The 26,559-nt window shown below is 38.5% G+C and overlaps 1 long non-coding RNA gene across 2 annotated transcripts; it reads right to left on the bottom strand.

The window, feature by feature from the left end:
• Positions 1–6,999: 6,999 nt before the first annotated feature.
• On the bottom strand, positions 7,000–22,817 carry LOC309814127. 2 transcript variants are annotated; one of them, XR_014295623.1, is made up of 5 exons: positions 22,563–22,817; positions 22,092–22,184; positions 12,870–13,910; positions 12,464–12,536; positions 7,000–10,290 (listed from the first exon to the last, which is right to left on the bottom strand). It is a non-coding gene; the product is annotated as an uncharacterized lncRNA (long non-coding RNA). The 2 variants fall into 2 exon arrangements; XR_014295624.1 differs by lacking the exon at positions 22,092–22,184.
• Between the last annotated feature and the right edge of the window lie 3,742 nt (positions 22,818–26,559).

Raw genomic sequence — 26,559 nt, 5'->3', positions numbered from 1 at the left:
GACCTATATGAGGAAAACTACAAAATTTTGGTGAATGAAATCAAATAAATAAATAAATGGAGAGATATACCATACTCATGGATAAGAAGACTCAGTATTGTCAAGATGTCAGTTCTTTTCAACTTGATTTATAGATTCAGTGCAATCCTAATCAAAATTCCAACTTATATTATGAATATAAACAAACTGATTCTAAAGCTTATATGGAAAGGGACAAGACCCAGAAAAACCAACACAATATTGAAAGTGAAGAACTAAGTTGGAGGATTGACAATACCCAACTTCAAGACTTACTATAGAACTACAGTAATCAAGACAGCATGGTAAAATAATTGGTAAAAGAATAGACAAATAGATCGATGGAACAGAATAAAGAGCCCAGAAATAGACCCACATAAATATAGTCAACTGATCTTTGACAAAGGGGCAAATGCAACACAATGGAGCAGAGATGAATTCTCAACAAATAGCACTGGAACAACTGGATAGCCACATGAAAAAAAAATTAACCTAGACACAGACTTTACATCCTTCACAAAAACTCAGAATGGATCATAGACACAAATGTAAAATACAAAACTATAAAACTCTTATGAGGTAACATTGGAGAAAACCTAGATAATATTGGGTATGATGATGCCTTTTTAGATACAAAATGATCCATGAAAGAAATAATTATTAAGCTGGACTTCATTAAAATTAAAAACATCTGCTCTGCAAAAGACAATATGAAGAGAATTAGAAGACAAGCCACAGACTAGAAGAAAATATTTTCAAAAGACACATCTAATAAAAGACTGTTATCCAAAATATACAAAGAACTCAGAACTCAGCAATAAGAAGACAACTCTGTTAAAAAAATGGACACAAGATTTTAACAGACACCTCCCCAAAGATACACAAATGGCAAATAAGCATATGAAAAATGTTCCACCATGGTATGTCATCAGGGAAATGCAAATTAAAACAAATAGATAACACTACACATCTACCAGAATTGCCAAAATCTGGAACACTTACAAAAACAAATTCTGGGGAAGATGTGGAGTAATAGAAACTCCATTCACTGCTGGTGGGAATGCAAAACGTACAGCCACTTTGGAAGACAGTTTGACAGTTTCTTACAAAACTAAACATACCCTTACCGTATGATCCAGTAATTGTGCTCCTTGATATTTACTCAAATGAATTGAAAACTTATGTTCACACACAAAAAAGGGGCAGCATAAATAGACAGATAGATAGATAGATACATAGATAGATAAAGATACATATACAAGCTCAGGTAGTGAAAAATGCTATCAAAAGAGTAAGGTAAGGGGATAAGGAATAAAGAGGATCTTTATTGTAGATAGGATGGCCAAGGAAAATTTTTATGGGAGGAAACATTTGATCAGACCTGAGTAAAAAGAGGGAGTGAGCCATGAAGATATCTGAGGACAGACCCAGAGAACAGCAAGTACAAGATCTCTGCATCAGAATCCTGAGGTGGGAATAACTTCAGGATGCTATGGGAAGAATGGGAGGCCAGTGTACCTGGAGAGAGTAGTAAGCTAGGAGAGTGTAAGAAATAAGGAATGGATCATTATGTGGTGTAAAATACAGCCAGCCCCCGGGATCTGAGGTTAGTTTAATCCATGTGTGCAGAATCCACGGTTACTGAGGGCCAACTGTACTGAACAATTTTACAGAAGATACTTGAGTATACCAAGATTTTGGTATACAAGGGGGTCCTAGAACCAATCCCTTGTGGATACTGAGGGACAACTGGAATGCCATCTCCCTTATTCTTCAAGGCTATGGGAGAACTTGCTTGTTAAATTCTTACAGTATAGGACATACTGGCTTTATTATCACAGGCAGTGTTATTTAATGGAAAAAAACACTCAGCTGGGGATAAAGGACCCTGGATTCTAATATCTGAGTAAAATGCTGTAAAAGTATTAAGCAAGTCAATTTGAGTCTTGGTTTCTTCAGTAACAAAATAATAGGGTTAACAGTATCTGCTCCCCTTGTCTTATAGAATTTTGTAGGATTAAGCAAGATTAAAAAAATTTAAAGGGCCACTAAATTTGAACATTTGAAGGGAGAGGTTTGGAACACTGCTTCTCAAAATGTGGTCCCTAGACCAGCAGTCTGGAAATCACTTTGGAACTTGCCAGAAATGCAAATTCTTAAGTCCCATCCCAGACCTACTGAATAAAAACTGGCAATGGTCTTAGTAATCTGTGTTTTAACAAATCCTCCCGGTGATTCTGATGCACACTCAAGTTTGAGAAGCACTGGTTTAGAAGAAGGTGAAATTGTTGAGCCAGTCCCCAAATTACCAAGCAATGAGAATTTCCTCTTGGAGGTTCAGAACGTTGCTGCTTGCAGCTGCCATGAGCTAGTAAATATACTGAATATTTCACATAATTCAGGATCTCAATGAGCAGGAACTGGCCCTTATAATGACTGGAGGAAAGGGCCCCTACTAGCATTTAATGTGTAAGAGCCAGGATGCTAGATGCCCTTCAGCATAGGATAGTCCCATACAATTTTCAAATGTCCTGCAGGACATTCACATGGGTGTAAATCTGTTGACAATTAGCAGAGCCTAGAACCTAACTCTTTTTTACACACGACTACAGAGTTTTTTGTTTGTTTTTTCAGTGCTAATATACAATGATTTTTCTGTAAAGGTAACTACAGTCTAAATCAAGGTACTTTTTCTGAATTTTACTTAACATTTGGATATTTTATCGGCCTGAGATGCAGTGTGTTCCTTTTTTATTTCTCCTCTATTTTAGAGTTGGAGCACTATATAGCTTTTAAAAGTATGTAGGTTAATTTTACTAATTTAATAAACTTTATTTCAGGATAGAAATGAAAGCATTACAAAATATTTTTTATAAAAAGGGACTGTTCAGTCTAGAAGAGTTGAGAGCCACTGACATATATTGCATCATTTAACCTCACAACACCCTGATGAAAGTACTCATCAAAGTTAAATAACTTGTGCAAAGTCACCATACAGTCAATACGTCTCAAAGCTAGATTCAAATTCAGACTTGTTTGCCTTCAAACACCAGGCTTAATGAAAACTATTTTCACACAAAAACCTGTACATGAACACTTAGGGCAGCATCATTCATAATTACCAAAAACTGGAAAAATTCAAATGTCCATCAACAGGTGAATGGATTTTAAAAAAACCAAAACTGTGGCATATCTATTCAGTGGAATATTACTGAGCAACAAGAAGGAACTGACACACACAAGATGGATGAACCTAAAAGGCATTGTGCTGAATGACGGAAGCCAGTCTCAAAATGTTACGTAATGTATGATTCCATTCAAGACATTCTGGAAAAGATAAAACTACAGAGATGGTGAATAATCAGTGACTTCCAGGGGTTAATGGTGGAGGAAGAGTGTGAAAATAAGGGAGAGCACAAGGAAGGGTTTGGAGTGAAAGTGCTCCTGATTGTGGTGGTGGTTACAGGAACCTATATTTATGTTAGAACCATGCACCCCTCTCAGATCGATTTTACTATATGATAATTACAAAACTAACTAAAGCAGGCCGTCTTCTCTGTGCCATGATGGATAAAAGACTGGCGTGGAAAAATGGGGTCACTCGAGGCAACACAAGGAGTGATTTTATTTTGGTCGAGGCTTCAAGCATCCCCTCTCATACAGACCCCACCACACAGGCCCGGAAATTTTCTTCCCACCTTCTCACACAAAGCTCCTGCCCCTGTGTTCTCCTCTCACCCATCAAGGTGAGGAAAAGGAAGGTTATCTTTCCTCAAATTCAGTCTCCAGATCACTCTCACACTCGATCTCATCGATTTCTTACCTCTCTTTTAATGCAAAGTCGTCGCCTCCACCTTGCAGTGCTCTGGCTGCTGTGACATCACAAAGGCTCTGTTCTCTGTATTATCGTTGGTTCTGTTTCCTTAGTGACCCTGGGCCTCCACCAGACGAGTCCCTGGTCCGGGCTAGGGGGCTTTCTCTTATCCAGTTTGAGGCTCTTAGAGAATTCGCCTCTGCCCCTCCCTCTCGCGCACCTACCTCTTTCTGACATCTGGAGGCCAGGCAGGGCCTAGTATTTTATCACCAGCGCCCGCCAGCTGCTGTCACTCTCTGGATGGTCCCCTTAGCGCCAGGCTCCAACGCCCAGAAGCCATCGCAACCCCGGGGCTCCTGAAACCCCGATCTTGCACGGCCCCCGAGCTGGCTCGAGTTTCCGCGGAGACACACCGCAAGTCCGATGGCCTAGAGGGAGCGTCCTGGTTTCCCCCGGGGCCCTTCAAGGGTTAGCGACAGCCACAGGTAAAAAGGTGAACCTCCGCCCCCACTTCTGAAAGAGCAAGGCCTACCCCCAGCGGAGCTTCAGACTCTGCGAGGCTTGACCCACTTGTCCCGAGCTAGGGGAACCCCAGACAGCTCGCAGCGGGGAGCACCGACAGTGTTCCCCCGTCCCAGATCTACGCTTGCGCGCCTCTAGCCGTCCCTTGAACCCGTTCTCCCTCCAAGGAGTACATTTCCCAGCAAGACTGCGGCAGCTCTGATTCAGGGGCAGGGGCGTGGCTAGATTCGACCCCTGTAATCCTAATTGGGCAGAACTAGGCGTGGCCACTGGAGAGCATCGCTTGCCTGGAGGTTTCCCAGTATGGTCCTGATTTATGTGACACCTCCACGATCACTGGGATTTACGTGAATAATTTGCATGAAACAAAGTTCTTCCAAATTACAGCATTCACTGTTCTCTAGTAAGCAAAGGACAAAGACAGGTTCCTATTATCTTCTTACGATTTACATTAAACCACTAATTAAAAATTATAGTGTCATAGGAAAAGCAGTCTCCTTTATTTTATAATAACAATAGCCAGTGATTATTAAGCACATACTGTGTGCCAGGCACTCTTACACTTTATATTATCTCATCTGAAAAAGCAAAAATCAGCCCTGCCATTAACCAGACTCAGATGACACTGATAAAACCTGCTGCAAAGTTAATAGCAAACAATCTTTCCCCCAAATCATACTGTAGCTGTAAAGTGTCATAATGGTCCTCTTTAAATACTGCTTTCTTACTAATGCGACATCCCCATCTTTGCCTTGCTACTCCCACTTAAAAAAAAAAAAAGACTGAGAAATGTTGCTTGCTAAAATCACAGACTGTCAAACTATTTTACATTCTATCAGGAAAAATGAACGTCTCACTCTTGCCTGGAAGATCAGAGCCCTCTTTGAAAGAAATACAATCTCTACTTCCAAACCAGGTACAGAGCTTCAGATACAGCATTTTCAGACACAACATATCGCCTTTACCATAACTTTGAGATTTCTAAAGAGAGAGGGCCCGGAGTCCATTTTTTAATCCAAACCTGCCTTGCAATGAGCCTGTTAAAATGCTACAATAACCCTGGTTCATCCTTCGTGAGATGCTCCATGGTTCTGCTGGTGACCTTGTGGTAGCAAGTGAATAAATGTAATTTTGTTGGACTATAAGTCTATCTCTGGTAGTCCTTATCAGATTTATTTTAACACATTTTACTTCAAAACATAAGCTCAGAGACTGGCACATTGTAATCAAATAATTAATGATTTACGTAATCTGTTTCCTCATTTTACAGATTACAGATGAGGAAACAGATTCAGAGAGGCTAAGTAACTCACCCAAAGTCACCCATATGGCTTGGCTACAAGAACTCATATTCTTAATTGCTGTGTTTTGCGCCCAACTACTTTCCAAATGCAAAGAAACAGCCCCAAGATGTTACCTGCTTAACGTTTCACAAATAGCAAATGGCAAAACTATGATTAGAGTCCTTACCTAACCCCAGTCCAGTTCTTTTCCTACTCTACGTCACTGTACTTTCTGGATATGTATGTTTGTGTGTACAATCTAGCTCATCTGCCTGATTTTGTATAGACTTCTGTATACTATTTATCCATGCATGACAATATCTCTGAGATCCAATACCTTCATATTTAAAATGGAAAATAAATTAGGTGCCATCCCTTGGTAAGGTATGGCCTTGATGTTTTTTGTTGTTCATTCTAGCAGTGATGAATGTTAAGGGGCCTCACACTGAGAAGCATATCGGTTATTGTGAGAAATCAGTAATGCACAGAAAAGCACACTGCCTGGTGCTGAATAAGTGTTGTTTTGTCTGCATCACTTAAAATGTCTTCAGTTCCTTCCTAAATGGACAAGCCTGAGAAAACCACCATCAGTGGATTTAGGGGATTGGCTCTCTACATTTCTAGATTCGTATATCTAAGCAAGTCTCTCATATCTTTTAATTAAGAATGGACAGAATTTGAGAGCCTCACAAGGTATGGCGTTCTCCTGTAGTACATTTTGAAGATTGTTCCTTAGTGGTTCCTAAGGCAGTTGTGATGATTAAATGAGTTAGTAATGTAATGTTGCTGAGAACACAGCCTAGCAAATGACACAGGAGCATCTCAAGGAAATTGGGAACAGTTAAGAGGGAGTCAAATGTCATAATTAAGTATCTAGGACCTCAGTAAAAACTGCCATGGACATTCAAATAAAGCAAACTAAGAAAAATACAAGGAATACTATCTGGGAAAATTAAAAACTAGAAAATCATTGTCAAAATAAAATGGGCATGATTAAATTTTATGATATTCAATGATGCAGCAAGAGATGGAAATATGTATATACATATATGTGTGCATGTGTGTAGAGAGAAAAAGAGAAATGAATGTTGCTGAACTTGAATCTGGATCCTGTAGATTTTCAAATTTAAATAAAGACCCAGTTTTACAAACTTTTTAAGAATGTTACAGATCTTAAAGAAAAAATATATTACCTGAAAGAGAAACAACAGAAATTATTGAATGGGCTATTAAAATTAAAATTTTTCAAATATTTGTTGATGTATAATTCTTAAGTATACAGGTAAATGACTTGACAAATGTATACACTTGAGTAGCCACCACCTCCATCTCTCTCTACAGAAAGTTCCCTAGTGCCCCTTTTGCAGTCAGTATCCCTGTATATAACATTTTAACAATTTCCCATTAAATATATGAAATCAGAATTTTTTAAATTAAAAATACAGTTGAATCATAGATTCTATAATGAGAATTTTATATAGTACTTTATTTGAAGTTATGTCTTAGATTTGTTAACTGATTTTGCAAATGAAAACTAGCATTATTGACTTTTACATACTCAAACCGCCCAAAATACCAGTTGTTAGAACTGTACCAAAATAACCACAATGTCATTAACCCATCAATGGATAGCTTAAATTGAAGTTAATTGAAGTTTAACTTGTATTTTCCATTTATTATCACTGAATATTGACCTAAAGATTTAGAGAAATAATTTTTGTACAATATATTGAAGCTATTTCTGTTGTCAATGTTTGGCTGTATTGTAATTGTTGCAATGCCATACAATCTAGAGTATATTTTAACTTGTATTTGAACTTACACTGATTAACAGTCAACTAAAACTAAATAGAAATAAAGTTTAAGGAGGAAGCAGACCAGTTCTGAGAAGGAACAGGAGTAAACCAAGTCTCCCAGTTCCATCATGTTTAGGTGATTTCTGGTTTTATTCTTCTATGTTGTGGGTATTTCAGGGGAAATCTGATTTATTATCATCTTACCTTTCTACCTAAGGCCGAATCTCTTAAAATGACATGGTGCTTTGTAATACAAGTGCAAAGTAATAAGAAATAGGCTTGGAGATTTAGCATCTTTGTTTTTCCCAATCTTCTACTTGTTCACTGGTATGTTCAAAGGGGAGAAGATAGACTTCAAAGAGTACATGCTTACATCCTGTAGAATCTATTTTTGTGAAATAAATCTTGAAAATCACTCTCTGTCCATGCGTCTTTCCTTAGATAAAACCTCGTGGTGTTGGGGATGAGAAGGTAAAGAGAAGCATAGTGACGGAATTGCTCTGTTAAAGGGATCAGTTATTTAAAAGGTATCCTCTTGCTCCTGCAGGTCCTCTGGTATTGTCTCTGTTATGGTGGAGAAGACCCATGTGATAGATACCTGGATTCCTGGCTTCTCTGAATAGAAATTGTAGATACAGAATTTGAGATGCTCTTCCTAATTAAAAGCAGTTTCTCAATTTTATTTGGGTGATTCTATTTCCAGTTGGGGCATTCCTATTTTTAAAAGCCTAAAAAAGTTTCTGAGGATGGGAGTACAACAAATCTGACCAAAAATCTATTAATGATACAAGCATTTACTACAGAGTCACTGTACAAAGCCCTAAGAAAAAGCTGCTAAGGAATATCAGAACCACCAATATCTGTCCTCAAGTATAATATCTCACAAAATTTATTTAGTGCTCTCTTGCTCAGAATATTAACTTGCTGACCTTTCATGAAATGTCAAATCTTACATAAACTTTCCTTATGTTAAAATCTTTGATATCTGGTGATGACTGATATTTACCAGAAGCCATTAGTACTCATCACATTCACGAAATTTCTAGGCAGTGTGAGTTGGCAGATGCTTAAAAGAACTGAACTATGGCTGAAGGCTTTTCACACTCACTACATTCACAGGGTCTTTCTCCAGTGAGCATTCTTTTGGTGTTTGGTGAGACTTGCATTCTGGCTAAAGACTACCACATTTACCACATTCATAGGGTTTCTCTCCAGTATGTATTGTCTGATGTGTGGTAAGGTGTGAACTCTGGCTGAAGGCTTTCCCACACTGGCTACATGTACAGAGTCCCTCTCCAGTATGAGTTTTCTGATGTTTGGCAAGATCTGCACTCTGGCTAAAGGCTTTCCCACATTCATAAAGCTTCTCTCTGGTGTGGGTTACTTGATGTATGGTAAGGTGTGAACTCTGGCTGAAGGCTCTCTCACATGCATTACACCTGTACGGGTTCTCTCCAGTGTGAGTTCTTTAGTAACTTCTGAGGCTCTGCAAGGCTTCCCACAATCAACACATTTAAAGACACTTTCTCCATTATGAGTCCTCTGATAATGAGTCAGGGATGATCTTTGGCCAAAGCCTTTCCCACACTCATTACATTCATATGGTTTCTCTCCAGTGTGTATTTGTGATGCTGAATAAGAGCTGACCAATTCCAGAAGGCTTTCTTACATTGTAACTTTGCACTCAGAGGGTTTCTCTCCAGTGTGTATTCTTTTATGTTTAGTAAGTGATGAGCTCTGGATGAAGGACTTCCCACACTCATCATGTTCATAGGGTTTCTCACCAGTGTGAGTTCTCTGATGTATGGGTTTTTTTTTTTAAAGACTTATTTATTTATTATTTATTTTATTTATTTTTGGCTGTGTTGGGTCTTAGTTGTGGCATACGGGATCTTCACTGAGGCATGCGGGATCTTTCATTGCAGTGCGTGGGCTTCTCCCTAGTTGTAGTGTACGGGTTTTCTCTTCTTTAGTTGTGGCATGCAGGCTCCAGGGCACATGGGCTCCGTAGTTGTGGCACGCAGGTTCCAGACTGCATGGGCTCAGTAGTTTGCGGCATGTGGGACCTAGTTGAGGCGCAAGAGCTTAGTAGTTGTGGCACACAGGCTTAGTTGCCCCGGGGCATGTGGGATCTTAGTTCCCTGACCAGGGATGGAACCTGCATCCCCTGCATTGTAAGGCAGATTCTTTACCACTGGCCCACCAGAGGAGTCACTCTCTGATGTTTAATAAGAGAACTCTTGCTGCAAGTTTTCACACAGTCATTGCATTTGAAGGGTTTCTCTCCACTGCGGATTTTCTCATGCTGAGTAAAGGTTACATTCTCACTGAAGATTTTCCAACTATTACATTCAGAAGATTTCTCTCCAAAATGAGAAGATAAAGGGTGACTCTTTGGATGATTATTAAGAAAAAAATAGTAACTGAAAGTTTTCCCACATTCCTTACATTTGTATTGTTTCTCTACACTGAACATTTTATGTTTCATTAGTTCTGTATTCTGTTTGAAAATACCTTCAGTCATATCACACTTATATGGTCTCTTTCCTATAGGAATTTTTGTTGTATAATAGGATATACTCTTGCAAATTTTCTTTTTGCCTGGCCCCTCTCTTTGTTGAGTATTTTCTTGCTGGCAACTGACATTTGATCCTATACTCTGCTGGTCTCCCTCTCTTGGCTCTCCAACCTATCCTTTACATTCCCCATCTTCTCTCAAGTCTAGGTTTCAGGGACCATCTTTGGTAGGTCTTTTCATTATTGCTCCCAAAGCGGTCTTATTCAGAAACATCCTGGATGAAGGACTTCCCACTTCCCACTTCAATAGACTTTTTGGTCTCCAGATTATTTTCTCAGCCTGAAAGAAAATTTTTTAAATGCATGTGTCTTGTGCTGAGTGACAGGAAACTGGTGAAGGTGAAGTGGTATCATGAAAATATGTCCACAGATATATATGGCTCTTACACTCGGAAATATGTCTTTGCAATTAACATCACAGAGGGATGAGGAAGGAAGAAAGATATACATAGGACAAGAATGGTATGAAAGGGGGCCACATCAATCTATATACATAATTCAAAATGTGAGAGAAGGAAAGGATGTGATCCAGTGGGAAGCATCATCAGAAGTTAGACAGATGGACCAGAAAAAAGGAAAATGGTCATGCCATTTGCAGGGAAATGACTGGGGTTGGGGGTAGGGGGGTGGGGGAGAGAATACTGGAAAGCTGGAGGCAAAGCAATTACTCAGAGATGTTTGGGCACTTATTTCACTTTTTACAGTCGAGTGAGAATATCACTTCCTGCTGGTGTTTTCAATACCAGAATCAGGAAAGCCCAATCTGAGTAAACATTTTTTTTTTTTTTTTTTTTTTTTTTGTGGTACGCGGGCCTCTCACATTGCGGAGCACAGGCTCCGGACGCACAGGATCAGCGGCCATGGCTCACAGGCCCAGCCGCTCCGCGGCATGTGGGATCTTCCCAGACCAAGGCACGAACCCGTGTCCCCTGCATCGGCAGGCAGACTCTTAACCACTGCGCCAGCAGGGAAGCCCCCTGAGTAAACATTTCTTTAAATGAAAGTAGCAGGCTTCCTGAATAGTGACAAATGCCCCTACTATAAAATTATGTGGTACACCATGTGCAAAACAATGTCATCTTCAGGTACCTGGCTTTTGTTGGGGGATTCTGGGGAATGTGGTGAGCCACAGTGAGATATGCTGCATCTGTTCCTGCTCTGTAGGACCACCTAAGTTTCAAGCTTGAAGACAGTTGGCTAATTAGTTTAGAAATTTTCAGGGTTTCTTTTTATTTGGTAAGGAGGCTCTCTTTCCCCCAATCCCTAGCCCATTTGAAACATGCATATGTATAATAACTGTGGGAAGGCATCTGAGCTTAAAATCTAGGTCTTCGTGCCTAAATTATGTGAGTCTCCTGACTAATTTCATGGCTGGCAGTCTCTCCTCATCACAGCCATCTACGTTCTCCCAATCTGTTGTCTACAATCTCAAGGTGACACTGTTTTGCACACAGTGGGATTTTATAACCATGGACCACACGAGTCTAGGTAGGTGGTGAGGGCAATCATGGCATTCCAAAGTGTCAGGGACCCAGGCTCTTCCATCTTACTTGTCCATCATATATAAACTTGACCTCATACTCCAAGATTATAAGGAGAACAGAAGGGATAAAGAAGGGCAAAGATCAGCCATTTCTTCAGAAAGTTTCCCAGAAGCTGCCACCTGACACTTCTGCATATATTTCATTGAGTAGAATTCTAAGATAGCTCCAAGATTCCCACTCCTGTGGTATTAACTCTGTATAATCTCCTCCCTTTGAGTATGCATAGCTCCTGTGACTATGGTGGGGTAGTCATTTCCTTAATTAGGTTACACTATATAAGACTCTATGGTAGCAGACTGGACAGATTCTCCTTCTGGCTGTGAAGAAGCAAGCTACCTCACTGTGATAGGGCCATGTGGCTAGGACCAAAGGACAGCTCTAGTTGCTGAGAACAATGCCCAGCCAACAGTCAACAAGAAAATGGGTCCTACACATAAGGAACTGAATTCTGCTATCAAACTAAATGAGCTTAGAGGAGGATCTCAAGCCTCAGATGAGATTGTGGTTCCAGCTGACATCCTGATTTCAGCCTGTATTAAACCCTGAACAGAGAACCCAGTTGAGCCCTGTTCTGACTTCTGACCTACAAAAATGTGAGATAATAAATGGGTGTTGTTTTCAGCTGCCAAATGTGTGGTAATTTGTTATGCAGCAACAGGAATCTAACACAAAATGTTTAATGGATGGATAACTAAACCAATGACTTGAAGAGCTGATTACTAGAGAATGGTACTGTTGAGAAGGAGCTTTTTCTACAGAACCTGCCATTTACTAAAATAAGTCAAATAACTTTAGATTTGATTTCAGAAATATATATATGGGAACATAAATTTTAAGGTGAGAGGATAAAATGTGTTAATGCTCTGAACACTGGAATGGCATTTCTGATGGGAATAAACTCATATTTACCTGGTGTCCTGCAGTTAGATGCATGGTAGCCAGCCTCTCTCCTTTGGGCTCCATTTTGAGGGAAGGAAGAATCCTGGGAAGACAGAGATGTCAAAAGAACATGGAGTCCTGAAGACAAACTACTGACCAGCAAGTCCCTCAGAACAACAGATGTGGCCCCTACCTTCTCTCCAAAGAAAGCTATCAAAAGAAGCAAAGGACAGGTACAACTCCCAATTCCTAAGTTTCAGAGAAAGGAATTCCTATCTCTGTTATTAGAGTGGGTTGCAGGTAACAGTTATCTGGATGCTATCAGGGGCAGGAACAGAGAGGGAAGCATGAGGACATAGGATGCCTGGGCAGGGAACACTAGGAGGTGACAATCAGACACAAACAGGAAGATGAAAATATTAAGGAGAAACTTTACCTCAGTAAGGTGTTCATGTAGTATAAAGTGTTATATCCTTTTTGGAAAGTAATTTGACCCCTCATACCACAGAATCATGCAGCATTTTGATGCAGTAATAGTACTCTTAATAACTGGTTATAAGAGAATCATTTTTTGAAAAACAGAATCTTTTAAAAACAAAAACAAATCATAGGTTAAAAGATGATCCCTGCAGAAAGCATTAAAATATCAAAAATTCAAAACAATCTAAATATGCCATAAAAAGAAATAAAATTTACAAAGTATTAAAATGGCATCTCGAGGGAACAGCCCACCTCCATCAAAATAATTATGAAAACTACACAGCCAACATATAAAATGCTTGTGATAGAATGAAAATGTCTGAAACAATTATTGTGACTATTCTACAATTATAATTGAGTAAAAAGTATGCATTTATCTAGGCAGGGAGTTGAAAGAAACATGGAAAATACACTTGATGTGTTATAAGATTCTAGCTGATTTTTGCCCTTTTTACTCTTGTTGGAAAGTTTGTGCAGTAATAGAAAATAAAATTACCTAGGATTGACTCTGTGCCTAAAGATGGGTACGGAAAACTTATGTTTCCTACTTTTACTTTGCAGACTGCCTTCTTCTAAGCTTATTCCATTAGTACAATTTTTCTATAAGCCATACTTATTTCTTCCTCATTTGGGTTAAATCCTCCAGAGACACAGTCTTCATTATTTTCAGAGTTCTGAGACAAATTTTAAACTCCTTGTTCAGGAGGATCTGAAACTGTTTCAGCACAAGTAATTTCACCATTTCTTTGATCTCGCCAGTGCCAATGCTCTAAAGACCTCTGGGTCAAGTTTGTCTGTTGACTGATCCTGCACAACTAGCTTCTCCTCCACACAGGGGTTCAGAAGATGTCTGAAAGGAGCTGGAAGCTAAAGCTTCTCTTCAGACTGCAAATTCTCTTCAAAGATGCAATTTCTTTGGAGGCTCACCTCCATCTCAGGCATTTGAGCTGTACTTTCAACCTGTGAAGTTCCAAGCTGAGGCCTCTATCCAGAAAACCTGTGGGCAGAAACACAACTGCAAACATTTACTGAACAGTACTCTGTAGAGGACACCAGGATTCCAAACTTTTAAAAGATGTTAAACTATTAGGGGGAAGGTCGACAGGAACCTTTATTATATATAAATCAGATTGACGAGCAAAACAGTGGGACATCAAGCCATCATATGCCTCCTGAAAAAAGAAGGACAAAGCCACAGGTATCAGTATTCTTGTCAGAAAATTGAATCTAAATCTAAATATAGTCCTTAGATATAACCACCAGCTTGTAGAGATTACAGAAGATAGAATTGTTTAAAAAAGAATTGTTAATTGATACCACTAATATGTAATTATCCAAATCCAAAACGTAGGAAATTCTACATGATGAATGACCCTGTTTCTTCAACAACAACAGCAACAAAAAACAAACAAACAAAATGGCATGGGGAAAAAAAGAAAGGAGATTGTGAGAAAATGGCAGAGTAAAGAAATCCAAAAGTCTGTCCCTCCACAAAAGCAACAATTGGAATTCTGGAAAAAACTGTCAGAATCAACTGTTTTAAAATTCTAGAAATTAAGCAAAACTTGCAGCAGCCATTGGAATGCTTAATAATCAAGGAAAATCATCTGAATCTTAGTAAGAACAGTGAGCTTCATGGCATTTTAACTGGTCCCATTCTACACTCCCTAGTTTGGCAGTGGCCTTGAAGATAATAGCCCCCATTTTCAGCACAGGTACTAGTACCAGAGGGAAGAGAATAGACCTCATCCACAAAGAATTGTGGTTTTTTTGTTTTTACCTGTCAGGTGGGTTCATGGAGGAATGACTCAAAGAAAATATAAGAAGACTGAACACTTACTAATTCATTGTATGAGGCCAATATTACCCTAATACTAAAGACAGAAAAAGACATCACAAAAAAATCAAAACTACCTAACAATATCCCTTATGAATCCAGATGTCAAAATCTTCAACAAAGTACTAGTAACTTGAATTCAGTAGCATATTTAAAATATTATATACCACAGCCAAGTGAAATTTATCCCAGGAATGCGGGATGATTCAACATAAAAAATCAGTGTAATATACCTTATTAACAGAATGAAGGGGGAAAACCACTAGTTCATCTTAATAGATGTAGAAAAAGCATTTGACAAAAATCCAACACCCTTTCAGGAATGAATGAATGAATGAATGAATGAATATATATATATATATATATATATATATATATATATATATATATAAACACAACAAACTAGGGAAAAAAGGGAACTTCCTCAGCCTAATTAAGGGCATCTATGAAAAAAAAACAAAAACTAACATCATGCTTAACAGTGAAAGACAGAAAGCTTTCCCCCCTAAGATCAGAAACAAGACAAGGATGTCCATTCTTGCCACTTCTATTCAACACTGTACTGGAAGCTCTAGCCAAGGCAATTCAGAAAGAAAGGGAAAAAAAAAAAAAAGCATCCAGATTGGAAAGGAGCAAGTAAAACTATCTCTATTCACAGATGACACAATCTTATATCTAAAGAATCCACACACACACAACACACACACACACACAAACTATTCCAACAAAGGAGTTCAACAAAATTGCAGGATAAGATAAAATTGAAAGATCAATTTGCAAAACTCCATTGTATTTCTATATACTAACAAGGAATGATCCAAAAATAATATTGAGAAAACAATTCTATTTATAATAGAATGAAAAAGAAAAAATACTTAGGAATAAATTTAACCAGAGAAGTACACAAAGTTTACAATGAAAGCTATAAAACACTATTGAAAGAAATTAAAGAAGATCAAAGTAGGGCTTCCCTGGTGGCGCAGTGGTTAAGAATCCACCTGCGGGCTTCCCTGGTGGCGCAGTGGTTGAGAGTCCGCCTGCCAATGCAGGGGACACGGGTTCGTGTCCCGGTCTGGGAAGATCCCACATGCCGCGGAGTGGTTGGGTCCGTGAGCCATGGCCGCTGAGCCTTGCGCGTCCGGAGCCTGTGCTCCGCAACGGGAGAGGCCACAACAGTGAGAGGCCCGCGTACCACCAAAAAAAAAAAAAAAAAAAAAAAAAAAAAAGAATCCACCTGCCAATGCAGGAGACACTGGTTCGAACCCTAGTCAGGGAAGACCCCACATGCCGTGGAGCAACTAAGCCCGCGTGCCGCAACTACTGAGCCTGCACTCTAGAGCCCGCGAGCCACAACTACTGAGCCCGCGTGCCACAACTACTGAAGCCTGTGTGCACTGAAGCCTGTGTGCCTAGAGCCTGTGCTCTGCGACAAGAGAAGCCACTGCAAGGAGAAAACCACGCACCTCAACAAAGAGTAGCCCCCACTTGCCGCAACTAGAGAAAAGCCCCTGAGCAGCAACGAAGACCCAATGCGGCCAAAAATAAAGAAAGAAAGAAAAGAAAAAAAAAGATCAAAGTAAATGGGAAAATATCTGGTGCTTATGCACTGGAACACTTAATATTGTTTTAAAGGCAATATTCCCTGAATGATCTACAGACTCAGTGATTCAAAATCTTAGCTGCCTTCTTTGCAGATATGGACAAGCTGATCCTAAAATTCATATGGAATTGCAAGGGACACCAAATAGGGAAAGCAATCTTGAAAAGAACAAAATAAGACTGACATTTCCCGATTTCAAAACTTACTACACAGCTACATTAATCAAAATAGTGTGCTATGAGCACAAGTCAGTGGAACAGAAGTGAGAGTCAATAAACCTATGTGACTATGGTCAATTGATTTTCGACAAGGGCTTCAAGACCATTCAATGGGGAGTCACTTTGGGGAATCATTTTTTCAACAAATTCACATCAAAAAGAATGAATTTGGACCCCTATGCCCACATGTTCAAAAATTAACTCAAAATTGATCAAAGACCTAAATATAAGAACTAAAACTCTTAAAAGGAAATGTAACTATAAATCTTTGGGACACTGGATCAGGCAATTGTCTTAAATATGGCACCAAAAGCACAAGTAACAAAAGAAAAAAAAATAGATAAGTTGGACTTCATCAAAATTTAAAAATTTGTGGATCAAAGGACACTATGAAAAGAGTGAAAACAACCCACATAATGGGTGAAAATATCTGCAAATAATATATCTGACAAGGGTCTAGTATATAGAATACACAAAGAACTCTTACAACCCAGCAACAAAAACACAACCCAATTTTTAAAACAGGCAATGGATCTGAATAGTCATATTGTCAAGGAAGACATGGAGATAGCCAATAAGCATACAAAATAATGCTCAATACCATTAGTCATTAGGCAAATGTGAATAAAAACCACAAGATACCATTTCACACCCACTAGGACAACTATACTCAAAACAATTTGATTTTCAACAAATATTGATAAGGATGTTGAGAAATGGAACCCTTACACATTGCTGGTGGAAATGTAAAATGGTGCAGCTGCTGTGGAAAAGTTTGACATTTCCTTGAAAATTTAAATATAGAGGTACCATATGATCCAGCAGTTCTACTCTTAGGCATAAATCCAAGAAAACTGAAAAACAAAAAAGCAAACAAATAAACAAAAACACATTCACACAAAGTCTTATACATGAATTTCCATAGCGGCATTATTCATAATAGGAAAAAGTGGGAAAAATTCAAATGCCCATCAACAGATTAATGGATAAACAAAATGTGGTATATACACACAATGGAACATTATTCAGCCTTAAAAAGAAATGAAGTGCTAATAAATGTTACATGTGTGAACCTTGAAAGTGAAAGAAGCCAAACACAAACAGCCACATATTGTATGACTCTATTTATGTGAAATGTTCAGAATAGGCAAATTCATAGACAAAAGAGAACAGTGTTTGTCAGGGGCTGGGGAAAGGGTGGAATGAGGAGTGACTGCTCAGTGTGTACAAAGCTTCTTTGGGGTGATGAAAATGTTCTGGAATTAGATAGCTGTGATGGTTGCACAACATTGTGAATATACTAAAAACAACTGAATTATACACTTAAATGGTTAAATTTTATGTTATGTGAATTTTACCCCAATAAAACAAGAGAGGCATAACCCACACAAAAACTTGCATGCAAATGTTTATAAATGCTTTATGCATAATCTTCAAAAATTCAAAGCAATCAAGATGTCCTTCAACAGGTAAATGAATAAACAAATGGTGTATGTCCAACTACTGTGAATCCAATACTATCCAACAATAAAAAGGAATGAGAGATTAATTCACACAACATGGATGAATCTTAAATCCTTTTTGCTAAGTGAAAGAAGCAAAGTGAAAAGGCTACATACTACATGATTCCATTCATGACGTTCTATTAGAAAGGCAAAACTAGAGGGATGGAAAACAGATCAGTGGTTGCCAGTAGTTTGGGGAGGGGAAGGTATTTGACTAGGGGAAGCACAGAAGATTTTTCAGGATGATGGAACTAACCTGTATCATATTGTAGTTTGGATATACAAAACTATGCAGTTTTTAAAACCAACAACTTTACAACATAAAGAATGAACTTTAATAAATTAGAATTTTTAAAAACCCAACCAGGAGATTGGGGGATCTTAGGATAGATTGTAAGATGTGAAAAAAGATTCTAATTGTGTTACAAATGTATGACATGACCTCACTAAGGAGGATGGAGAATAAAGGGAATGATTTAAGTATCTTTGGAAATGACTGGAAACTGTAAGACTCAGACAAAAGGAACTAACTTCACACAGCACTCTAGTTGGTATATTTGTTTCTCTTGGGAATATGAGAAACAAATTCTGCAACAGCTGTACATGTACACTGGAGTTGAAAAGATAAGCAAATGGATGGTAGACTGTGAGTGCCAGGTTTCTCACTATTGGGCAGGGAAGTTACAAATAAGCTAGAGGGAAGGTTAAAATGATACACGTGGTATTGGATTAGAGTCAGAGACATCAGCATGTATTCACCTTTAGCTTAATATAGATATGGATGGATACAGAAATAATTATAGATATGTATGGATATATTGGTTAGTATACATATATAGTATAGTCTAACACTGGCAGCTGAGAGAGCCCAGAAGCAGTGACACGTCAGTGACAATGAGCACACCCTATATTGTTGACTCCAGGACTGGGACAGAGAAAATACAAGATGAACCTGGAGCATCTTGTATTGACAGAAAGTAAGAAAATGCTTAAAAAAAAATAATGGGGAAATGGGTAGGGGGAATGTCAAAGGGACATAGGACCCAACCTAAGAGCACCCAATGGCCAAAGCTGAAATAATTTGAGCAATAAAATAGTGTGCTATTGTATTATAACATAAAGTATAAAATAAATATCAATGGATCCATATTGATATAAATAATTGAATAAATAAATAGGGGATAAAAAACTAATCTCCCTTACAGAGAATTCCAAATAATTTATATAGCTACTCTCCCCTGCAGGATGGGGAGGTAAATTTCCCCTCCTCCCACTCCTTCTATGGGCTATGCTTAGTGACTTGCTTCAAAGAATAGAATATGGAAGGAGAGGTAACTTTACAGTGGGGAAACCTGGTAAATAATACCTCAGTCAGGTGATCAAGAATAATATCATCAGTGATAAGTCATGTTAATAGTATGTATCCTTGATATGAGATGTATCCTTGATGTGATGAGATTGGGACTTCTCTTCTGTGGTCTTTCGTACCTAAACCTATAACCCCAGTCTAATCATGAGAAAAAAAAATTAGAAAAATCCCAATTGAGGGGCATTCCACAAAATACCTGACCAGGTCAAGGTCATCAAAAACAAGGAAAGGGGCTTCCCTGGTGGCGCAGTGGTTGAGAGTCCGCCTGCTGATGCAGGGGACATGGGTTCGTGCCCCGGTCCAGGAAGATCCCACATGCCACGGAGCGGCTGGGCCCGTGAGCCATGGCTGCTGAGCCTGTGCGTCTGGAGCCTGTGCTCCGCAACGGGAGAGGCCACAACAGTGAGAGGCCCAAAAAACAAGGAAAAAAAAAACAAAAAAACAAGGAAAGCCTGAGGAAAATGCATAGATCAAAGGAGACTAGGGAAACATGACATGTAAATGTAACATGGTATCCTGGAAAGAATCTTGGAACAGAAAAAGAACATGAGGGGAAAACAGTGACATCCTAATAAAGTGTAGTGTTTAGTTAATAGTAATGTACCAGTGTTGGTTTCTTAATTGCGATAAAAATACCATAGTAGTATAAGATGTTAACAATAGGGGAAACTAGATCAGGGGTATTCAGGAACTCTCTATACTATCTTTACAACTTTTCTGTAGATTTAAATTTAAATAGATCTAAAAATATTTAGAATTAAAAGTTTATCTTTTAAAAAGAGAAAGACTTAAGCACAATGTGTGCACCTCATTTGGGACTAATTCAAACAAACAAACTGAAAAAAAGTGGAGGGGCCTCCCTGAAGAAGTAGTTGATCCAAGTCTCAGGTGGGGAATACATAGTGAGCAGAAAGGCAGTTATGCCAGGAAACAAGGAAGGTCTCTGAAAATACAGCAAAAAGACACAGAAGCTGACTTAAAGGTCTTCCCATTAGCAAAAATTTGGATAATTCGAGAATCAAAAGAATGATGACAGTAATGCATATAACATGTTGAATTTTTAAAAGAATGTTTGAGGACGTAAAAATATTGATAAGAGGGGAGAAATGTACCTTAACATTATGCAGACACCGCCTTAACCTAAGTGATCAAACTTAACCAATAGTGGGACAAAGTGACATAATGTACCTTCTGATGTGATGCAATGGGAGATACATATGTGGTACTCATGCCAACAATGCTTAATCATAATCTAATCATAAGAAAATAACTAGCCAAATCTTAATTGTGAACATTCTACAAAGCAACTGACCTTCACTCTTTAAAAATGTCCATGTTAAAAAACACAAAAAGGTGGATGTAGTATTCAATACCACAATTTATTTATCCATTGTACCTTTTTTTTGGATATTTGAGTTATTTTCAGTTTTTGCTACTATAAATTATTCAGCTATGAACATTCATGTACATGATTTAGGATACTTGTGTATGTGTCACTGTTGAGAATTTACCTGGGAAGGGAATTGTGGGCTCATAACATATATATCTTCAACTTAGTTAATACCAAACTTATTTCCAAAGTCATCATACCAACTTAAATTAAGGGGTTAATTGTGCAAAGTTCTAAACTTTTGTGTGGTTGGATCTTTCCATAACTTTTTAAAAATATAAGGTTAATAAGGAGGATAATTTCCTTCTCCTAAGACATACTGCCAAAGGGGGCAAAAAGAGAAAGAAGCGAGGGGGGAGAAAGAAGGAAAATAATCCTATAAATTATATATGATTATCTCTAACATTCTTCTAAGTTTTTTTTCCCTTTCCTGGTTTAGTGGCTGAGTGACCGACACAGAAGAGTTGAAAAAGAAATAAAGTATGATACACTCTTACCAGCACAAGCCAACAGTATCTATCTTCAATCCCTAAGGACAGAGTTACTTTTCTTTCCTTGAATCTCAGTTTCAGAGTCCCTCACTTCTACCACAATCCTTGAAATGGCTGTGTTTTACTCATTCTGAGAATACTAGCATCTTTCCCTTTATTCTCATCTATAACCCTCAAGCATTTCAGTTTAATCATCTACTAGTGAAGTACTTTCTTTCCATTCAGAAATACACTTTACTTTGCAACTACTACAAACTTGCCTCTATGTGTGTATGGTGTGTGTCTGAGCCAAAATTTCACAAAACAATAATTATTCCTACTATACATGTTTGCTGTTACTCTTATTGTGTGTATAAGCTACTCTGGTATACATATTTGCTATTCTATTTCTTTCTTTCTTTTTTAAAACGCTGTTTGCAAGCCACTGGATCGATTTCATAACTCACAATGGTCCCAAAGTTTGAAAAACACTAGTCACTACAGCTTCTCTGATTCTCAGATACTGTGCCACCTTCTAAATGCTAATCTTTCCCGGCAGTCTATTCAGAGCATTCCTTAGCATCAGAGGACTTTGTCCATCTGAAAATCTCGAGTCAAAGGTTATCTCCTGACAAAGGGAGTTCTCTGTGTCTCACGTGTCTCCTCTGTCCTCCTATATGGCATATAGTTCGTTGTAAGTCAGTGTCTACTTTTGACCACACAGTAATACGTTTTATAACCCGTTACACACACTTGAATACACAAAAGCTTCACGAAACAAATACTTGCCCTTTCTATATGTGTTGCTCTCTGATTTCTATTCCATTTGGGGAAAAAATGCTTTCACTATGAAGAAGCACTTTATTTCTATGGCTCTGGGACCTGGAGATTAAAAGAAACAATGAGAAGTGTCCAACACAAAAAAATGAATCTCTATGGAGAGGACCCTCACTCTGCAGCTCGAGAAAGGATACTGCAGCCTTCATCCCCAAGTCCTACTTACTCCGGGAGGTAACAAGAATGGCCAAATGATTTTTATAAAGCCCATTTTAAGGATGTAAAGTAGGTGCATGGCGTTGTTATTAAAGAAAAAGCATGAGTCCCCAAAATCACTCTGGCAGAAACAGTCATCCTGAGTGTGTCCCAACCGATCTCTTGAACAGGGAGCAACACAGATCCCACAATGGGGAAACCTACGAGGAAAAACAGAACGGAAAAGGCAGACAAGTGCTAAAGAAAGGCCTTGGTGTGCACACTTGCCTGGAACAAACCCCAGCATTGGCGATAGCACTCGAGACTTCACCTGGAGGCCAGGCGGTTGCCAGGATACGTAGCTATCCATCCAGACACTCCCACGACTCTGTCCGGAGCGTTGTGGTGCCGCAGCCTCACAACCGACAATGGGGCATCTCCATAGAAAGCTTTTCCGAAAGGGCAAAGGGTACTGTCAGCCAATACTCCGGAACACACTATTCAGGATCCCACTAGACACTCACCCTCCCAACTAACGCGGGCTGGGGCGACGGAGCCAAGGGCTGGCGGTGGGAAATGACGCAACAGAGGCGCCGGGAATCCTGTGCAACCAGCCCCTCCCGCCGTCTCCATGGAAACAGCCAGATTGGTCCCAGCGCTCAAGGAAGCGGTTTTTGATCTGGATCTAGAAACCAAGGGTCAAGCTTGGCACTCTAAGTCCGCCTGTCTTCCTACTAGCAATCCAGTTTTGTTTATCCTCCCATGTCTTCGTCTTCTTGGCAGAGAATAACGCCTGCGTAAAACCAGAGTCTCAGGTTCCATTTATGTTGTTTAGGAATATAATCTGGGTACCCTTACCAAGGCATATTTAACATCCAGAGCAGATAATTTTTTTTTTAACACTTCTCTCCTCTGTACAAGAAAAATTATTTTCGGTAATAATCCTGAAATGGAATGAATAATAATAATGGCCACTGAAATAGTCTTTATTTCACTTAACATATAATTATGAAAGTTTTAAAATTGTTTTTAATATAGGCCAAAATGTTTTAAAATAATGGATTGGTATTTTTAATTACATGAATGTATTTCTGGGAAAAGATGAAAAAAACTCACCTACATATTAGTGTGTTGCAGTAATGAATAATAACTTCATAGTTTCTGTTTTTGAGTCTTCTGCAAATTTCTCAATGACTGACAAAATTTATCCTGTTTGTATATCACCTTCAATAGACAGTATAGCCAGATTTGTCAGTTTATTATCCCTTGTAGTTGATTGAAGAACGCTTTATTTTTTTAACATCTTTATTGGAGTGTAATTGCTTTACAATGGTGTGTTAGTTTCTGCTTTACAAGAAAGTGAATCAGCTATACATATATCCCCATATCTCCTCCCTCTTGCGTCTCTCTCCCACCATCCCTATCCCGCCCCTCTAGGTGATCACAAAGCACTGAGCTGATCTCCCTGTGCTATGTGGCTGCTTCCCACTAGTTATCTATTTTACATTTGGTAGTATATGTAAGTCCATGCCACTCTCTCACTTTGTCCCAGCTTACCCTTCCCCCTCCCCATGTCCTCAAGTCCATTCTCTACATCTGTGTCTTTATTCCTGTCCTGCCCCTAGGTTCTTCAGCACCTTTTTTTAGATGTGTTAGCATACAGTATTTGTTTTTCTCTTTCTGACTTACTTTACTCTGTATGACAGACTCTAGGCCCATCCACCTCACTACAAATAACTCAATTTTGTTTCTTTTTATGGCTGAGTAATATTCCATTGTATATATGTGCCACATCTTCCTTATCCATTCATCTGTCGATGGACACTTAGGTTGCTTCCATGTCCTGGCTATTGTAAATAGTGCTGCAATGAGCATTGTGGTACATGACTCTTTTTGAATTATGGCTTTCTCAGGGTATATGCCCAGTAGTGGGATTGCTGGGTCGTATGGTAGGAAGAACACTTTATTTTATTAAATTCATTTTAAGAAGTTTCTTTCACATGAAGCAACAGATATACAAATTGGGAAAATCTTAAAGGTAAGTCTGGTAGAAGATCATAAAAGTCCCATTTCAAAATTCACAGCAATTGTTTACAAATGGATTTTAAATTTCTCTGCAGTACAAAAATTGTAAACACACAAAGTCCAAGAAGTCACATAGAAAGGTGTAAGTTAAGTATGCTTAGCATTTCTTCTGTTTTTAAGATGAAAATTTTTTTCTTGTCCCTCTTCGTCCAACCAATTTCTCTCCTTATATTGCTTAAACTCCTTATATTCAGGAGACCCTTTCCCCCTCAAAGAACACAAGATTTAATTCTAGCCTTGTATCTGTCTGTGTCATTTCACTCTTCATTCCATGATTTGTAAAAGGAAATGACAGTTATGTCATGGAAGAGGGATGAGTAGGAATGTCCAGGAATCAGTCCCTCCATAGAAACAACTATTGAGCTCGCAGGACTGTGTGAAGCAACTCTTCTGGAAATCTGGGGTCTAGTCAAACACTTGCAGAGTCCAGAAGAGAGATTGATGAAGAGACTGATAAATTTTGGTGAATCTCACTGTTTCATGTAATGGCTACCATCCCCCATCTCCTAGCACTATGGCAGGCAGCCAGTGAGAACTATGGGCCTTGCTCCTGGTGTAGCTTGCTGGTGCTGTGGTAGGCAATAAAGACCTTGCACTCTAAAAATTGGGGTTTAATGTTTTGATTTTTGATTACTGCTTTTGATTGCTGAGGACCCAGTACAGAGTCCAGCCATAGTTTTAACTCCAAAGAGCTGAAATGGCTTTCCAACCTCTAGGGGATTTTAAAAAACAGTGCTTCACCCCATAAGCTTTGGTGTGTTGTGCTTTTGTTTTCATTCTTCTCAAGTTATTTTCTAATTTCCTTTGTGATTTCTTTTATGATCCATTGGTTGTTTAAGACTATGTTATTTAATTTCCACATAGTTATGAATTTTCTAATTTTCCTTCTGTTATTGATTTCTAGTTTCATTCCATTTTGATCAGAAAATATTCTTTATATGATATTAATCTTTTAAAAATTATTAATGCTTTTATTGTGGTCTAACATATGCTCTATCCTGGAGAATGTTCCATGTTCACTTGAGAAGAATGTGTGTTCTGCTGTTTTTGGGTGAAATGTTCTATATATATATATATTTTTTGTTAGGTCTAACTGGTTTATATTGTTGCTCAAATCCTCTATTTTTTTTAAACTAATCTGTCTGGTTGCTCTATTCATTAAAGAATCCCATCTGCAATAGTATCAAAAATAATAAAATACCTAAGAAGAAAGCTAGCCAAGGAGGCAAAAGATTTGTACTTCAAAAAGAACAAAACATTGCTGAAAGAAATTAAAGAAGACCTAAATAAATGGAAAGACATACCATGTTCACGAATTGAAAGACAATATTAAGATGGCAATACTACTCAAAGCAGATTCGACGTATTCCCTGTCAAAATCCCAACAATGTTTTTTACAGAAATAGAAAAACCCATGCTAAAATTCATATGGAATCTCAAGGGACTCTCAAAACCAAACCAAATTTTGAAAAGGAACAAGTTGGAAGATTCACACTTCCAAATTTCAAAACTTACCACAAAGCTACACAGTGGTAATCTCAACAGTGTGGTGCCAGAATATGGATATACGTCTAGACCCATGGAATAGAAAAGAAAGCCCAGAAAAAACAAATTCCACATATATATCAACTGATATATCAACCAGTGCCAAGACCACATAATTGGGAAGTAACAGTCTTTTCCAACAAATGGTACTAGGAAAACTGGATATCCACATGCAAAATAATGAAGTTGTACCCTTACTTTACACCAAATACAAAAAAATAATTCAAAATGTATCAAAGATCTAAACTTAAGAGTAAAACTATAAAACTTTTAGGATAAAACATAGGTAAAAATCTTCATGACCAGAATAGGATCCTCATTTTATTTACCTTTACTTCTCTTGATGGAATTTGGGAAGTGTCCTGCATTTAATTGCATCTAAGCATCTAGACTGTGCAAAGAAGCCTGTTTCTCCAGAGGTGGTCTGAGGACCACCTGCATTAGAATTACCTGGGATGCCCCCTGAAAATGCAGTGTTTCTGGGACTTTCCTCTGACCAACGAGTGCGAAGCCTGGGAATCTGCACTTTAACCAGCTCTGCGGGTATGCTGTTTAAAACTAAACCACTGGTTTGGACTATACTGCATAGAATGTATTAAGATCTTCAGGACCTTTCTGGGGTCTCCAGCATCAACTTTCTCAGGCCTCTAGCATC

The sequence above is a fragment of the Mesoplodon mirus genome (assembly GCF_964341445.2).
Source record: "Mesoplodon mirus genome assembly, chromosome: 12".
NCBI classification, from domain to species: domain Eukaryota; kingdom Metazoa; phylum Chordata; class Mammalia; order Artiodactyla; family Ziphiidae; genus Mesoplodon; species Mesoplodon mirus.
The sequence above is the reverse complement of the archived record's forward strand: the minus strand, read 5'-3'. Positions and strand labels throughout refer to the sequence as shown.